Source organism: Engraulis encrasicolus, chromosome 2 (assembly GCF_034702125.1).
Source record: "Engraulis encrasicolus isolate BLACKSEA-1 chromosome 2, IST_EnEncr_1.0, whole genome shotgun sequence".
Classification (NCBI taxonomy): domain Eukaryota; kingdom Metazoa; phylum Chordata; class Actinopteri; order Clupeiformes; family Engraulidae; genus Engraulis; species Engraulis encrasicolus.
In genome coordinates this window covers 2,039,198-2,055,296 of record NC_085858.1, presented here as the reverse complement: position 1 = coordinate 2,055,296, position 16,099 = coordinate 2,039,198, and positions in this window count along the sequence as shown.

Below are 16,099 nucleotides of genomic sequence, written 5' to 3'. Positions count from 1 at the left end.
GATTTTAAAGGTCATTTAGGAAAGGTGGGCCCCCTATATGGTGGTGCCATATACGAATACATATAAATTGAGCAATAATACAGGACAAGGGGAGGGGGAACAGAGATAGATGAGAGGAGTGGAGGTCCCTGATGATTGAATCATCCCCTCAGGGAATCACTCCTCCACAGCTCAAAATCATCCTCAGCTAACTCAATCATCTCGAGGCCACATCACAAATCATCTCTCACATTCTCCTAACATAAATCATCTCACTCAAGCAGCGATACAATTCTCAAGCAGCTCACACAACATCTCATAAATCTGAACACAATCAACCCCACGAAGAATCACGATATGGACGCCGGATCACTAATCCACGGACCAGTCTCACTCAGCTCAGTCTCAACTCAGGCTATCTCTCCACAAAAATCATCTCAGTCAAGCAATCCTCAGCCTCTCATATCGAGCCCCGGTATGAGCGAGGGGGGCGGGGCGGGGCGGGACGCTGAACGGCTGTCGCGAGGGAGCTCGCGGGGGGGAGAGCCGAGGAGTGTAGTGAAGAACGGAACGTTCGTAGCTCGGTGGGTAGGGGACGGTAATGACGGGGGGAGGGTGTAACGGGGACGAGTGACGGACCGGTGACGTGACGGTGACGGGCGGCGGGACGGCGTGGCGGGAGGGAACCGGCGCCACCACCCGGCACGTAAGACGCCCGGGGGGAGGGGACGGACCGGGGGCGGGGGTGACGGCGCGCGTGAACTTGGGGACGGGTTAGGACTGAGCCGGGGGACGCGTGGACCTGACGGACGTGGGGCGGTAATGACGCGGGGGGGGGGTGGTGACTGAGCGGGTGACGACGTGGACGGGGACGTTACTGGGTATGGTGACGGGACGGGGGTGACGGTGAGGATCGTGCGGACGGTGTGACGGGGGGTGACGGACGAGTGACGCTGGGGACGTGTGACAACCGGGCCGGGGGCGAGCGGGGTCCGACGGGTAAGCCGGGGCGTCCTCCGGTCCACCGGGACCTGGTTCCATGGGCCGTCCGGGTTGTTGGGGGTCCCCGGTGCCCGTCATGGGCGCCGTCTGCCATCCCAGGTCCCGGACGGTCTCCAGAGGTCCTCAACTCAACCTCAAGCATGCACCGTGCAGCTTAAAGTGTTAGTGGGTGGGAGTGTGGCGAGAGAGAGGGAGCAGAGCGACACGCAGCGCGGTACGCCTCTGGCACTTTCGAGCTCGGGGGGCAGGCGAGGCCCCGGGGGTCCCACTCCCTTCGAGCGCCCGGTGGTCGAGCGCGGTACGCCGGGCCCAGCGGTCCGGGATTTTAGCTTCCACAAGTGCCAACCAACCGGCCACTAGCTCCCGAACTGACATATAAGCCCTAGTATAGCGAATTATAAAAAACGCTCCACCCTGGTCTCGCCGGACCCTGTCCGCCAGTCCACACAGTCCGGAAAGCGAACACATCACTGTCGCCGAGCGTAGCCAGACTTCCCCACCGGGCACCGTGACGCGCCAAACCACCCAGGCCGCCACGCGGTTAAGTTATACATAGTAATTAGTTAACGATAAATATGCGCAAGCAAATATAGTCTGAAACGTCTACAGTGGTTGATGTATCAAAAGTTTTAGCCCAGTAGTTTTATCCGAAGTTGGATGTTGTCATATTTTATCCTCCCTTTCCTTCCCCCAAGGACTAGAAATGACGTTATTTTTTTGATTTTCCCCTTTCTGTTTCCCGTTCCCTTCCCTCCCCTCCTTCCCTTCTTCTTTTTTCCTTTTTTCCTCCTTTTTTTTTTTTTTTTCTTCTCCCCTTCTCCCTTTTCCGCGCGCTAAACCCAAAGAAACAGAACAAGGGAGCCCTCCAAGCTATTTGTACTACTAGCGATCATTTTGCGTTGGTCGAAATGGTAGTGTAGTTCTCATTTACAGTAGGTCTGGTTCTACAAACATCTTGAAAACGTAAAACGTAATACTTGGGGTCCGATAATTAAATGGTTGTAGTGGGCCAATTTCAGTGAACCCCACTTATTTTGGCTTGTCAGAGAACTAGCAACATTCCCCCCCCCCCCCCCCCCCCTATCTGGCTAATACTCTGCTGAGGATACACAGCTGAGGCCCCAACGTCAGCCTAGAAAGAGCCAGGCCGCAGTTAATTAGCCGCCTAAGCTAACTCGGCTAACGCAAGGAAATCAAAGCAGCCAAGTGAAGTGCGACAAGATCTAAATGCACATTGCGCTAACTGTGCTTAAAAAAATGGGCACTTCATTAAAGTAATACGAGGCAATGTCCTGCATTAATTTATGGTAAAGACAAAGCTGTTGCTGGCTTGCGGTTTTTTCCCATTGTGGTAACAGTCATAGGTTTTTTTAGTAACGTTGCTCACGAACTAACTAGCACTGTGTACCGTTCTGTAGAGCTATTGTTAGAGGTTAATGACGAAGCCTTGACGTCAAATTGGTGAATTTCAAAAACGGTAGCCTACACGTCGTTTTCTTCAGCTACTCTGAGTTTGCTTTGCTCACAGCAATTCAATTGCATTTTCATGGAGATCATGTTGGTGTTCATTGTTTACACTTAAACGCATGCGCGAGTCATTTCTTGATTCATTTTTGCCGAAATTCATTCTCCAGCCAGTTACATGAGCATGAGTTTAAGTCTTCCTTGCGCTTCATCATCGTTCATAAAAGAGTGCCTTCGTGGCCAAGAACAGACGTGCAAACAGTTTAAATCGATGCTGGCTCATCGCGATTCTCAATGGTCTTCTTTGGGTCATATCCCTGTTGTCCGGGACGAGGAGACTCAGAGTTGGCCACTAATCCCACTACGACGCTCTGCGACTGTGCGCGCTAGAAATGCTGTATGTTCCACCAGTCTGATAACCGACCTACCGACCCCCCCCCCCCCCCCCCCCCCCCCCCCCCAGATTTAGCTCACAATTCTGACAATGATATGAATTGATTTTGAGCCCTTTGGTGGGTATCCCTAGTGCCATTTAAGGTTATAGTGTGTGAGTGAATGGTTAATTTTTCTGTTGCTCTTTTTAACTTTTTTTGTCATATGTTGCTGGAGAGGTAGCCAGCGATGGTCTGGAGGAAAAAATAGTCACATGGACTAGTGTGCAATCCAGTACTTGAAATGGTAAGCAATACTGTTGCCTTTACTATGCTCACTCCCCTGGTGAATCAAGCACTAAATTGGAATACATCTATCTGAACTTTGGGAGGCGGTTTCAGACTCCCTTGGTGGCAAATATAAATCCTTTTTCAAAAATCCTTTATACCTCATTCAATCAAGCTACTGAATAAACCGGGAATAAGAGAGATGAGTTACTAAATGGAACTCTGCAGCAAGTGTTGGTACTGCTGGTGGGATGGAAGCTAGGTAAAAGTTGGAGGGGGAATATGAAACATGAATGTATCCCTGTTTTATATTTTTATGTTAAATTATGGAATGGATGTAACCAGTATTATTGCAGGGTTAAGGTGGTTGGTTGTAGGCGGTGTGTGTTGTGTGTGTGTGTGGGGGGGGGGGGGGGGGTGTGACTGAGACTGATGGTCAGGGGCAGTGGGTTAGGACATCCAGATTTAGGAGTTTACTTGAGCTACATTATTAACTGCACATTGAATGTGTGAAACTTGCTGATGTAACATGTTACATTCAAGGGTTCATTGGGCTAAATATGGTTAAAATCATTGACCTGGGTTTACAAAGCTGGGCAATGTTGGGCACTTGTTTCAGACTATTGAAAGGAAGGAGTATGAGAATGTAACACAATGCTTAACATGAAAAATAAAACCCTTCATGAACCAACGGTGTATTTGGCCCCAAACTAGTGGCATACCCTTCAAGTTTCAACTGCACATTGGTCAAACACAATTTCAGCGTTCTGTGCACCTGTTCCATTTTTTCTAACAAGAAGTACACTTGTTACATTACATTTAGCTGACACTTTAATCCAGAGTGACTTGAAAGAGGTCATAGAGCATGAACTACTATTTGGCGGCAAATCACTGCTGAAAACCTGGGTCTGTGAAGGAGGGGAATGGACTTACTTTTCATTGTAGGTGGTGTGGTGTTTTATACTCCCTCTTACCCTCTGGCTTTTCACTTGCTATGTGGACTCTGTATGAGCATTGGTAGTCAGTCAAGAGACTAAATAAATGTTTCCCAAATCATTTACAGGACTTTGGTCCATATATTCTCGCTAGCTTAGCAACATTCTTCCTCTGAGGATATGTAAAACAAAACAAAAAATGAATAATAAGATATTTTACACACCCAGGTCAACAATTTTAAGTGTTACCCCTAAATAGTTGCCTGCCCTTTTAAAGATGCACCGTTTAGGATTGTTCCCAGATTAGTTATTGTGACTATGCTGCTCATTGAAACTACTACTACCTAATGTACTGCACAGCCATGGAGAAGATTAATCTTTCATGATTGAATGGTGTAATATTCCCAGCCATAGTGAATACTCTGTCTGAAATTGATGGTTATGGTAAGCATGTAAGCAGGTGGGGGTTGGGCGTGTCGAGCAATGTTGCCATCGAAACCCAAGTTTTTGTTTGTCCAGTTAAATAGTTGGCGTAAAGGGCAGAATGAATCCTCGTGCATTTCCTCCCGACAATTATATGTTCTCATATACTGTTTTATGGACATGCATGGCTCTGCTGTCAAGTGTTTACCTACAAGTACAATGTTGTAACATAAGTCCATGAAATAACTTTCATTTGAAACCTCTCCCACTTGCTACCGCTTCATGGGACAAAGTTCAGTTTTAGTTACAATCCAGTTCCACATATTCCAGGTGACCTGTTTTTACCTGTCCAATTCAGCCTGGTGATTCGATGGTGGAACGATCACATGGTTGAATTAGACAGGTAAAACAAGGCCATTTGGAATGTGTGGCCCTAGATTGTAACTGAAACTGAACTTTTTCCCATCACTACGTTTCATTAGCATATCTTTCAGCCGAGCCCAACTTTCCCGCCCGCTCTCCTCGCTTGTTTACGTCACCAGCCTCTGCTTCCTTGTCGCTTCCCAACGGAAAAAGAAATGGAACGTCTCGCCTGCACAATGGGTTAGAGAGTTAACATTCTTTTTACTTTACTTTTGCAGATGCTGTTGCTCAGGCACATCCAGGTGCGAGGATGGGGGAGATCCGGATGTCGCTAAATAAAAGAATCTGTGAACTGCTTCACCAAGAGAAAAAGAAGTCCATGGACAGGCCTATGAGCCCTCTTGTTGACCTTGAGTGACTGAGGCTGCGGGCGGTCTGCCCCTGAATTCACCTTCACTTTCACTTTTTTTTTTTTTTTTTTAAATATATCTGAAGGTGTGTGTGTGCGCGCGCGCGCGCGGGTGTGTGTGTGTGGGCGCGGGCACGCGTATGTGTTTGTGTGTGTGCGCGTGTGTGTGCACGCGTGCATGTGTGCCAGTGCTTTATGTGAGGTGTTTCGCTTACCGGCCACAGCCACAGTTTTTGTTCTGTTTTCTTTTTTTTTATTTTTTATTTTTTTTATTTTTTTATTTGGGTTTTTTTTTTTTTTAGAATATTTCTGCATTTACATTAAGTACAAATTACTGGCCAAAGTGGGAGACTGAAATTGTTACTGGCCACAGGCAAGTTTCACCAGCATTTGGCCTGTTGGCCGGTGTCGTTGTCAAGTCGTTTCCCTGCCTGTCTGCCCCTCTGTCTCTGCATGTGTGAGCGGTGGTGTTAAAGGGTCGGTTGGTTTCATGTTTTTAATAAACCAATGTCAACAGTTGAATGAATTGAATTGATGTTTGGTCTACTTCATAAATGCCTTGTATAAAGTACGTTACAGTATATTGTGTAGTGTAATGCAATACATAAGTCAATATATGATTTAATTAATAAGCCATATACTATGGGATATAATCCAATATATGCAACAGTATACTTTACAGTATAATGCAATACATTAATCAATATTTATCACCCAGTAAGCAGACGCAACGTCTTCTGATTGGCTGAGCAGGTGTCCTTTATTCCCCGGTAGCAGGACACCTATGATGTCATGCGGGCGTCCAAGTTGCTTCTTCTCTAACTTTCTGGCGAAGTGCCGTTACTAGTTCTATCGCATCTGGTTGTCTAGTCAAGACCCCGTTACTAATTCTATCGCATCTGGTTGTCAAGTCAAAAACCCAGTCGTCAATTCTATCGCATTTGGTTGTCAAGTCACCAACATTCTGCGCGCGTCCTTACATGCCTCTGATAGAGGCGCGTCTCACTAGATTAGGAAGTTAGGAAGTGGTGCCCATGGCAACGTACCAAGCGCAGTGGTGAATCTACTTTCTCACGAAGCCTTAGATCAACATATTAATGAATTAATACTTAAATGCTGGTAACCGGGTGATAAGCAGAATAGCGGCCTTCGAGATGTCCCGATATCAAGGGAAAATGGACTTGGCGAAGCGAACAGCCCTTCGGCTGCGCCGTCGGGCTGTTTAGAACGCTCCGCCTCGTCCATTATTTCCCTTGATATCGGGACACCTCGTCGTCCGCTATTCCATACATGATTCATCAATAAGCCATATATTATGGGGTATAATTCCATATATGCAGTAATATACTGTACAGTATAATGCAATACATTATTCAATATATGATTCATCAGTAAGCCATATATTATGGGGTATAATTCAATATATGCAGTAATATACTGTACAGTATAATGCAATACATAAATCAATATATGATTCATCAATAAGCCATATACTATGGGGTATAATTCAATATATGCAACAATATATTGTACAGTATAATACAATACATAAATCAATATATGATTTATCAATAAGTCATATACTATATGGGATATAATTCCATATATCCAACAATATATTTCACAGTATAATGCAATACATAAGTCAATATACGAAAACGGCAATAATGTCTATATTCTCGTATACCGCAAAATATATCACTTTATATTGTGCAATATACTGCTGTACAATATAAAATGATATATTGGCAAACAATATATTGTAGTATATTATAATATATTTTCATTTCATATATTCAAAAATATATTTTCCTTCCGTAAGGGCGGGTAGGCTACTGTCTGGGGTCCGAGCGATACCACGCGGTTCCGACGCGAGGCTGTGATATGTCCAAAAAGTCTTGCTTCGTTGAACAGGGAAAAGGAAAAGGGTATTTCGTTGTGTAGTCCGATTGTCTTTGCGGTGCCGTCCTGCGAAGGTTCAGTGGGAAAGGGGTGCACGCAGGTCCGCTCCACGCGTAGTAACTGTACCGGCTGTCCACTCTCTTGGGGAACAGACAATCAGGCTCAGCCGAGTCTCCGTGGACTCTAGGCGAGGTTCTTGATTTCGGCACCAGAAAAAAAAGATTAACAATTGTCCGTACAAAAGTTATCCTGCACGCGTGGGTTCCTCGTGGGTCCTGACTCACTGCTCTCCTAGCAGTGTCCGCAAAAGTCAAATGCAATACAAACGAAAAACCGGTTGAAGGAAGAAATATCGACTGTAGTGTTAACCTGGCCAAGATAACTTACAGTTTCAATAATTTCTAAAATAGACGTCTCTCCAAGGAGACGTGTCCCGGCACTTCTCACATCTCGATGGAGTAAGTCGGGCTTCGGGTAAGAGGGTGATAGCATACCTGTACCGGGCTTTATACATACGGGGCGGGGCTGAGCCACGTAATCCGAACCAGGTACAGTATAGAGAGAAAATGGTGGCTGTATTTTACAAAATGGTGGCCATTCGTAAAATAAGTGGAAATGAATTAAACTTTAGGGGTAATAATGCCTACATAGTCTATTCACCTTCACCCCAACTTGCCAGGCAAAACAACTCACTACCTAGTTAAGCGGGCTTGCAGTGCAAGGCCCGATTCTAGTAATCTCTAAGTCCTGTTTAGTTATTATTAAGTGGGCTTGCAGAGCAAGGCCCGATTCTAGTAATCTCTAAGTCCATTTATTAAGCCGGCTTGCAGAGCAAGGCTCGAATCTAGTAATATTTAAGTACGTTTATTAAGCGGGCTTGCAAGTTATATGATATGCAGACAGTGTTCCTTAGACAACTTAAAATACCATGTACTGTATGTCATTTAGTATCAATGGCAAAGGTGCTGGATTAGAGATATGGAGGTTGGGTGTTCGAATCCCACTCGGACCCATGTTGATTTTCAAAATTATATCATATGCAGTGTTCCTTAGCCAACTTAAAATACCATGTATGCCATTTAGTATATCCCCAAAACGCAGAGCTACAACACTTTCAATATGGCTGAATCCAAGATGGCTGAGTTGTTTGGCCCATAACTTCTGATTGGACTTTTCCAACATTTCTTTTAGCTTTGTTTTCTCAATAGTAGTTTGTTTTTAATTTAGGGATAGCGATATCAAAAATAAAACTGCTCATCTCTGCCTCAAAAGGCAAGCCCGCTTCCAGCATTTTCTGTGAGAATGCAATCCAGTTCATACTGTAGCCATAGTGTAAAGGCAGAGTTAGCATTATTGACACACTTACTGTATCATATGGGCTTTTGTAGGATGTTGGATGTGTGCAGGATGTAGCATTAGACAGCTACATGACTGGGCAACAGTGACAAAGTGCAGTGAGGAGAAAAAAGAAATCCTCACAATGGCCAGCAGAGGGAGCTAGCTATATCAAAGCAGCAGTGTGACACATGATGAGATAAGATGCAGTAACCGAGATGTACTGTGCACATGTAGCCTTGATTAGTGTTGCCGTTTTATAGCACACAACTATACAATGCTCAAATATCACATATATCCCAATAGAAATGCATTGTTCACAAGTTCTTAAATGTCGAGGAATGTAGCTGTTTCATGGGTGTTGCCAATGCCATTTAGCCAGGATGTGGTTTAACATGGCTGTCTACAACTCCCCCAGCCTTAATTGCACCACACTTGCACATTTTACACTTGCACTCACTGATTGATACACTCTTTGGTTAATTCATATTGCTAATATGACAGACACTGTTTGTATATAAATACTCTTTTGTTTGAAAACCTACGTGGTCTCCCTCAGAGTCATGGCCGCTTATGAGCCAGTGGTTGTGACAGTAGGTTACTTTGGTTCATGGGCATCGGCTACAGACCATGTAATGTAGCGAAACACAAACATCCTTAGTGTGCTTTCCATAGGAAAATGACTGGTGACCACATTCCCAAGTCTGACTTCCTCATTGGTGATCCATTGCTGTGGCCCATTAGTGATAAGAGCAGTAAAACAGGACTTTTTTTGGCCAGTCTTTGACTTTGACCTTAGTTTGAGTGACTATGATGAAAAGCACCATAAATACTACTTAACCCCTTAAGATGCGGCTTTATACATTTGTTGTTACCAGTATGGTAATGACCAAGTCGTGGTGCATTGCTAAAGGGCCTATGTTGTGTCATAGTATTGTAGTGCTATGGTAGTTACATTTCAATGTCTATTACAGCGCGCCACTGGAGGTACGGCGCGCATTAAGGGGCTACCTGCCATGTACGTTGTAATATCGAACTTAAATCAAAACAAAATGTAGGCTTATTGTCATTCATCATATACAAAGTGTATTTTAGGCCTTTGCTTATAGTACTTCAGGTCAGTCATCAGCCTACAAGTGCCCTTTCCACCAATATACTTTATAGGGATTTATTCTCACTCCATCTCCCAGTGTCCCCAAGTGTCCCTTAAAGGTCACGCTGGGTAACGGCATCAGCGACTGTGTAATGTAGCCTATTGTTAAAATGAACACTAACATGCTTTGTTGTTGGATTTCAAGGAAAAAAGGAAAAACAGAACCCTGTAGAACTGGTTATCACATTTACTTGTCAAACTTCCTGGTACATTCTCCTAGTAAATATCTCTGTGTCAAATCAGCGATAAGGGCTCTTAAGCTGGTGAAATGCTTGCTGCGTGCCTTAAATCACATGTAACCGCGTGAGACCGAGTGTGATTGCTTCAGGACAACCACAGGACATTGCACGGTGCAGTTTGCATTATTATAGCAGGATGAGACTGCCCTTCTCTCCTTCGTGTGCTATACAGTTATTAGTAGTAGCCTAGTAGTAGGCCTATAGGGTCTCAGGCAGACCCTCATGCATTTCTGCACAACTTCGTGAGCTCAACCATCGCGTGAGAACCAGGTTAGTAGTATAGATGGTTCCAGCGTACACTACACAGCCCTACACTTCCAGTGTAAGTAATTACACAATGCCGGGTAAATAATAAGAGTGTAGAGTCTACACTGTAGACTACCATGGACATGAGTCACAGAAACTTCAATTGCTCAATAGCAATGGCCAAACCCAGCATTCACAACCGTACAACACAGTTCATGGGCGAGTGGTTAGGGCATCACACTTGTAGCCCAAAGGTTTCCAGTCCAGTCCAGCCAGTTTAGTGGGGGGAGTAATTAACCAGTGCGCTTCCTCCCCATCCTCCTCCATGACTGAGGTACCCTGTGCATGGTACCATCCAGCTGCACTGCTCACTTTCGGGCACCATTGGGGGCTACCCCCTTGCAAAGTTGAGACATAAATGCAATTTTGTTGTGTGCAGTGTGCAGTGAAAACTAGTCTTGTGTTCTGTGGAGTGCTGTGTCACAATGACAATGGGAGTTGGATTAGAATGAAAGAATCTTTGGTTGGAGTTTCCCAGTTGGGCTTTCACTTTCTTTTGCTTTTAAGTTGAGTCAGGCAGGCAAATAGCTAAGCGTGTTTTTAAATATTCTGGTGCTGTACCTGCGAGTATGCGTGCAAACTAGGCCTACACACACACAGGTATTCCTAACAGTAATTTATAATCATTTGATTAGTCTGAAGTAGTCAACAAATGACTCGTCCTCCAGGCCAAAGTCTGACATATGGAGTAAATGGTTTGATAGTTGATGAAAACAACAACACTGTGACTGGATATGAGGCTTGCAACGCATGGCATGAAATCCTTGCATATGAAGGTCAGAGACAGGAAACATCTTCTTTCGGGTGCTGATTACACGTATACAGATATTTTTCAACGTGTTCATACGTAAGCATGACATGTGGATAAAAATAAAAATGCCATTGTGTCAGGTGCATTTTAGCCCCCCAAACGGGATATTTTTAAAACTAGAGTTTTGAAATGCACATTCCAGAACTCTGTTTAACTGTAAACGAGAGGTCAAAATGCTTTTTCAAAAATATCCACATACTGTTCTGTACATGTAAACAGCATGTAGATGTTCACGAGTATGACAGCCACAAGTGTTTCATCTTTTTTTGCCCAAATTTCCAAACCTTCCAGGCCCAGGCGTGAGGACAAGGATGACATAGACCCAGGCGGCTGAGTCAGGACATTAAGTCCTTTGATAGCCTGGCGAGCCAGACCCGTACAGCAAAAAGCTGTACAAGGGTCTGGGCGAGCTCGGAGAGAGTGTGGGCGGGATAAACGGTTGTCTATCAAAATGCCTTGGCACTCAACGCCACGCAATAGGATGGTGGAACAACCAATCCCCACACACTTCTGTGTAACGTCACAGCTGTCTTTCAGAACGTACACGCGACACGCCCCTTTGTAGGTGAAGCGGCAACTTCGAGCCGTCGTAGGAGTGAATGCGTGTGATTACCACAGCCACAAACAAGTTTCCTAATAAATCATATTTTCACTTACACAGTTAAAAAATGCCTCGTTTTCAACCACATGGCCCTCCTTGATCAACCATTGAAGCTCGGTAGACTAGTTGTCATTCCCATCTATTTAGTAAGCTACTTAAAGACTTTCAAAGCTCCCAAATGTCTCGTTTTTAATGACATGGATCTTATTAGAATGTGGGGCAGGCGTAGGCTATAATACAAGGCTGGATACCTAGCTCTGTGTTATTGACGACAGGTTGGCTAGCCACTAGCTTGGTAGACTAGGGTGCTGTTTCCACGTAGCAGGATATTTTTTTAGCAGGGTATTTTTTTCTCCTGTTGAGGTGTAAACGCAACATGTGGATAAAAATAAATCCGCCATTGTAACAAATGCGTTTCAGCCCCCTAAACAGGATATTTTTTTCTCCTGCTTTTTATACCTGGATTTTAAATATCTGCTACGTGGAAACGGAAGGCCAAAACCAATGCAAAACCAATGCTACCAGGAGAAAAAAAAAATCCACACATAAAAATATCCAGCTACGTGGAAACAGCACCTAGGTGTCATTCCCATCTATTTAGTAAGCTACTCAAAGACTTTCAAAGCTATCAAAAATGTCTCGTTTTTAATGGCATGTGTCTTCTTAGAAATTGGGGCAGCAATTTCATTCTACACCTATAGTAGTGGTCTGATAATAGCGTGTGACTATCTGGTTCTGTAAAATGCTCAATTAGCTTACCGAGCTAGAATAAAACATCGAATGATCAGATGGTAATGTGTAGTGATCTATTTGTGTCCGATGTTCATGGTGTATTTTTACATCAATCCATGTCAGCCACGAAATGTATTATCATCCAGGCTTTTTAAATTAAGTAAAAACTTTCATGCTGTACGTAGCACGGCCAGCCGCCATGTTTCTTCTTAGAAAGTTTCCTATGTTTACTAGGTAGCCCGGCCCGCCATCTCGCTCCTCGCGATTTGATTGGCCCTGTCATCGGATAACTTTCAGTCTCGCAAAACGACCGGGGTCCGCTAGACTACCCCCGGGAGCAAATTCAATTTGCGGTCTATAAGGGCGTCAAGATTTCTAGGCTAGTCCTTTGAGGCAGCCAGTGGAGTTCTTGGAACTGGCTCAGGGTTTAATCAACGTCGCAGCACAAGCAGGCACAGTAGATGCATATACTACTGCCAGGACCATTAGAGTCAAGAAACACAATTTCTTTATTGAATTGTTATGAATTTGGCGGTATGGCTCTGTTCAGAGGAATCCCCTGGTTTTCATAAGCACCACGGAAAGCAGAGGTTCAAGGGACGGCGACAGCATAGGGAATGCTCACCCAATTTAAGATCAGGAGAGCAAACAATTCCCCCATGATCAGAGCAGGCAACATGACAACTATAGTAGCCCATGCCATGTCATACATGACAAGATGGTGATGGGTATGTGGTGGGTTGCAAAGGAACGAGCAGCCAGGAGTTGGGAACAAAGCAGAGAACTTTTAAAAGGCGCCAAATTTGAAACTGACCAATGGCAAGGAGAGTTGATTAGCTGATCTAGAACACCTGCGACAAATAAGCAGCAAGCTTTTGACTATGGCCTGGCCAGAACTCACGCTGGCGCTAGTACTTTTGCCTGATCCATGTTTTTTTGTTTAGAGACGCATTGAAATAACAACTGGCTCATCAGAATTAATCAGAATTAATTTTGCATTTGTATGATTTTTCACAGGCACGGGTGGGTACCGGGGGAATGTTAATGGTTTGGGCCCAGATATAACTTTGCTAATCCCGGGTTAATGGGTGCCGAGGGTGTGATGCTGTGGTACTGTGCGGGTATGGGTGGGTGTGGAGGTTTTGCTGTACTGTACAACACTTGTGATTCAGAGGGAACCGTGCTCCAGTAAAATTGAAATCTTGGTGGCGCCAATCACAGAGGGGTTTTTTTTCCAGCAATGTAAAATGTATCTATTATGAAAATCGACATATGATCAACAATAATACATTCAGTCTGTATACGCCACCGCTATGCCATCCTCAAGGAAGTGATTAATGAAAACAAGAGAGTTTGACTGAAGAGTTTGAAGCATTCTAAATGTGCAGTATGCAGTATAGCACCCAGTATTTGAAAATGTCTCATTACGGCCCTGACGCCAATGTTGCACAAACCCCACTCACATTACTTCATGTTGCACTTCTTTGCAACAGTTTTTTTTTTTTTTACATTTCTGTTACGGCCCTGACGCCAATGAACAAACCCCACTCACATTACTTCATGTTGCACTTCTTTGCAACAGTTTTTTTTAACATTTATGTTACCAGTAGCTATAATCACCTCATTCAAAGCTTCGGAGTGGGGCAGCCTTACATTAAGTCCGCACTCATAAAACCTTTACAGCCTTTTACAATGAGGTAAAGTGTAATGTTTATGAAGGATTTATTGCCACCCTTATTGACCTCTGCAGTACCTAGGCAGAGCTATGGAAAGATTAAGATGTCAAATGGTAAATTATCAACCACATTGCAGGTGTATGCAAAGGCACCTGCAGTAATGGTGGCATCAGTAATATGCTTTTGTCACCTAAACGACAGCTGAGCTTCATGATACATACACAGTATGACCATACCGTATGTAACATATAATAGCAGCCATGTGCAGGGCCGGTGTTCTGTAAAATACTCCTACATGCCAGATAATCCTACAAACCGCTATTGGGCATGCGCAGACCACGAAACGTCAACACCAGCTGATCCTAAGACTGTGCAATATCAGCGGAGAACAGATAAATACAGTACTTAAATTTACAATTTACACTACAAGTGTGTTTATTATCGTTATTTGTGTATGTGTGTCTTAGAAATTGAAGTGTGACCCTGGCAACTTAGCTAACTGACTCGTTATGCTAGCGGTTTTGCTAGCGGTTTTGCTAACGTTTAATAAAAATCCAGGTTTTTGGTAGTACTTGTATCCATGACCATGCGATTTTATTTTCATATCTTTCATCTCGTAAATCTAACACCCTGTTTGGTGTTACTGTTTTGTATTTTACTGTAAACAATATTACGTAGGAAAATATGACAATGTAGGAAAACCTGTCAGAACACCGGATTAATGCACAGGCTAGATATGGCTGCAGCCTAGGGCCCCACACGCTAGATATGGCTGCAGCCTAGGAGCCTTCCCACAGGCTAGATATGGCTGCAGCCATAGGCCTATCTGTCACAATACACTGTGTAAAAGTGTCATAAATTGTCATTAATGGATTGTCAAATCTGGTTCATACCCCACTCCACTACAGTTGGCAAATAACCTTGAGTGAGAATTACGATGCTGTCTACGTACAGTAGTTTTGTGGCAGAAATTCCCTTCCATTGGGGCCTACAGCAACCTGTAGCCTAGGGGCCCCTGGACATCTTAATGCGGCCCTGTACATGTGAAAGCCCACTAGGAGAGCCTTGTGATACAGCCCAACAGCAGGCGCCCCAAGGGAGCAGTCTCGCTCATAAAACTAAAAAAGTCCATACTCATAAAACTTTTACAGCCTTTTACACTGAGGTAAAATGAGGAAGATTGGTGTATACCAAGGCACCTGCAGTACAGTCTGTGTGTGTGTGTGTGTGTGTGTGTGTGTGTGTGTGTGTGTGTGTGTGTGTGTGTGTGTGTGTGTGTGTGTGTGTGTGTGTGTGTGTGTGTGTGTGTGTGTATATATTTAGACACATTACAGGGAGGTTGACAATTGTGCACATCCAAGGTGAAGGACAAAGTCTGACAAGGTTTTGAGTGATGAGTCCTTAAAATTCCAAGGTAGGATTACGCTTTGACCGATTCCTGCCATGGAATAAACCTCACACCAAAGCTTCAGTTGCGTCTTCACACATTATGGTTAAGTATACAACTCGGCACACAGTTCTGGTCTGGAGTTTTATTATTTGATCTAGTCCACAGTGTCCATCTGTCAGCAATAACTGTCCTTCACATGATAAAATTGTGAAAGGCTACACCTTCAGGCAATTAAAAAAACAAAGGTGAAATCATTTTCTAAACGTTGATTAGTTGTGAAGGCAATTGTTGGAATTGATTCTTAGTAAAACAATTTTGAAAAGTCAGACTCACACCAGAAACATATTACATTCCCTCTTGTCCCAAAAACGTAATAAACAAAATACATTACATCAATTAAAATAGAAACATCTTCAATTCTATGTACAGTACAGCACAATGCTCCAGCTAGCCATGCATTCGGTGGCTTGTGCTGGATATGCAATAAAAATCCCTGTCGTCAATGTCTTTACATTCTGCTTTATGGCTTATTATGGTCTTACAGTGCAAACTGCTTAACTTTCAGATTTCATTGTTCACTGTGCATCTGTGTGTTTCCTAGTGCGATAATTATTTGTCTTGGCACAACAAATTAGAAATAGGCTTAGTACAAAACCTGGGTCTAGTACAGGGGTGTCAAACATAAGGCCCGGGGGCCCGACGTGTCCCCTATTAGAGGTT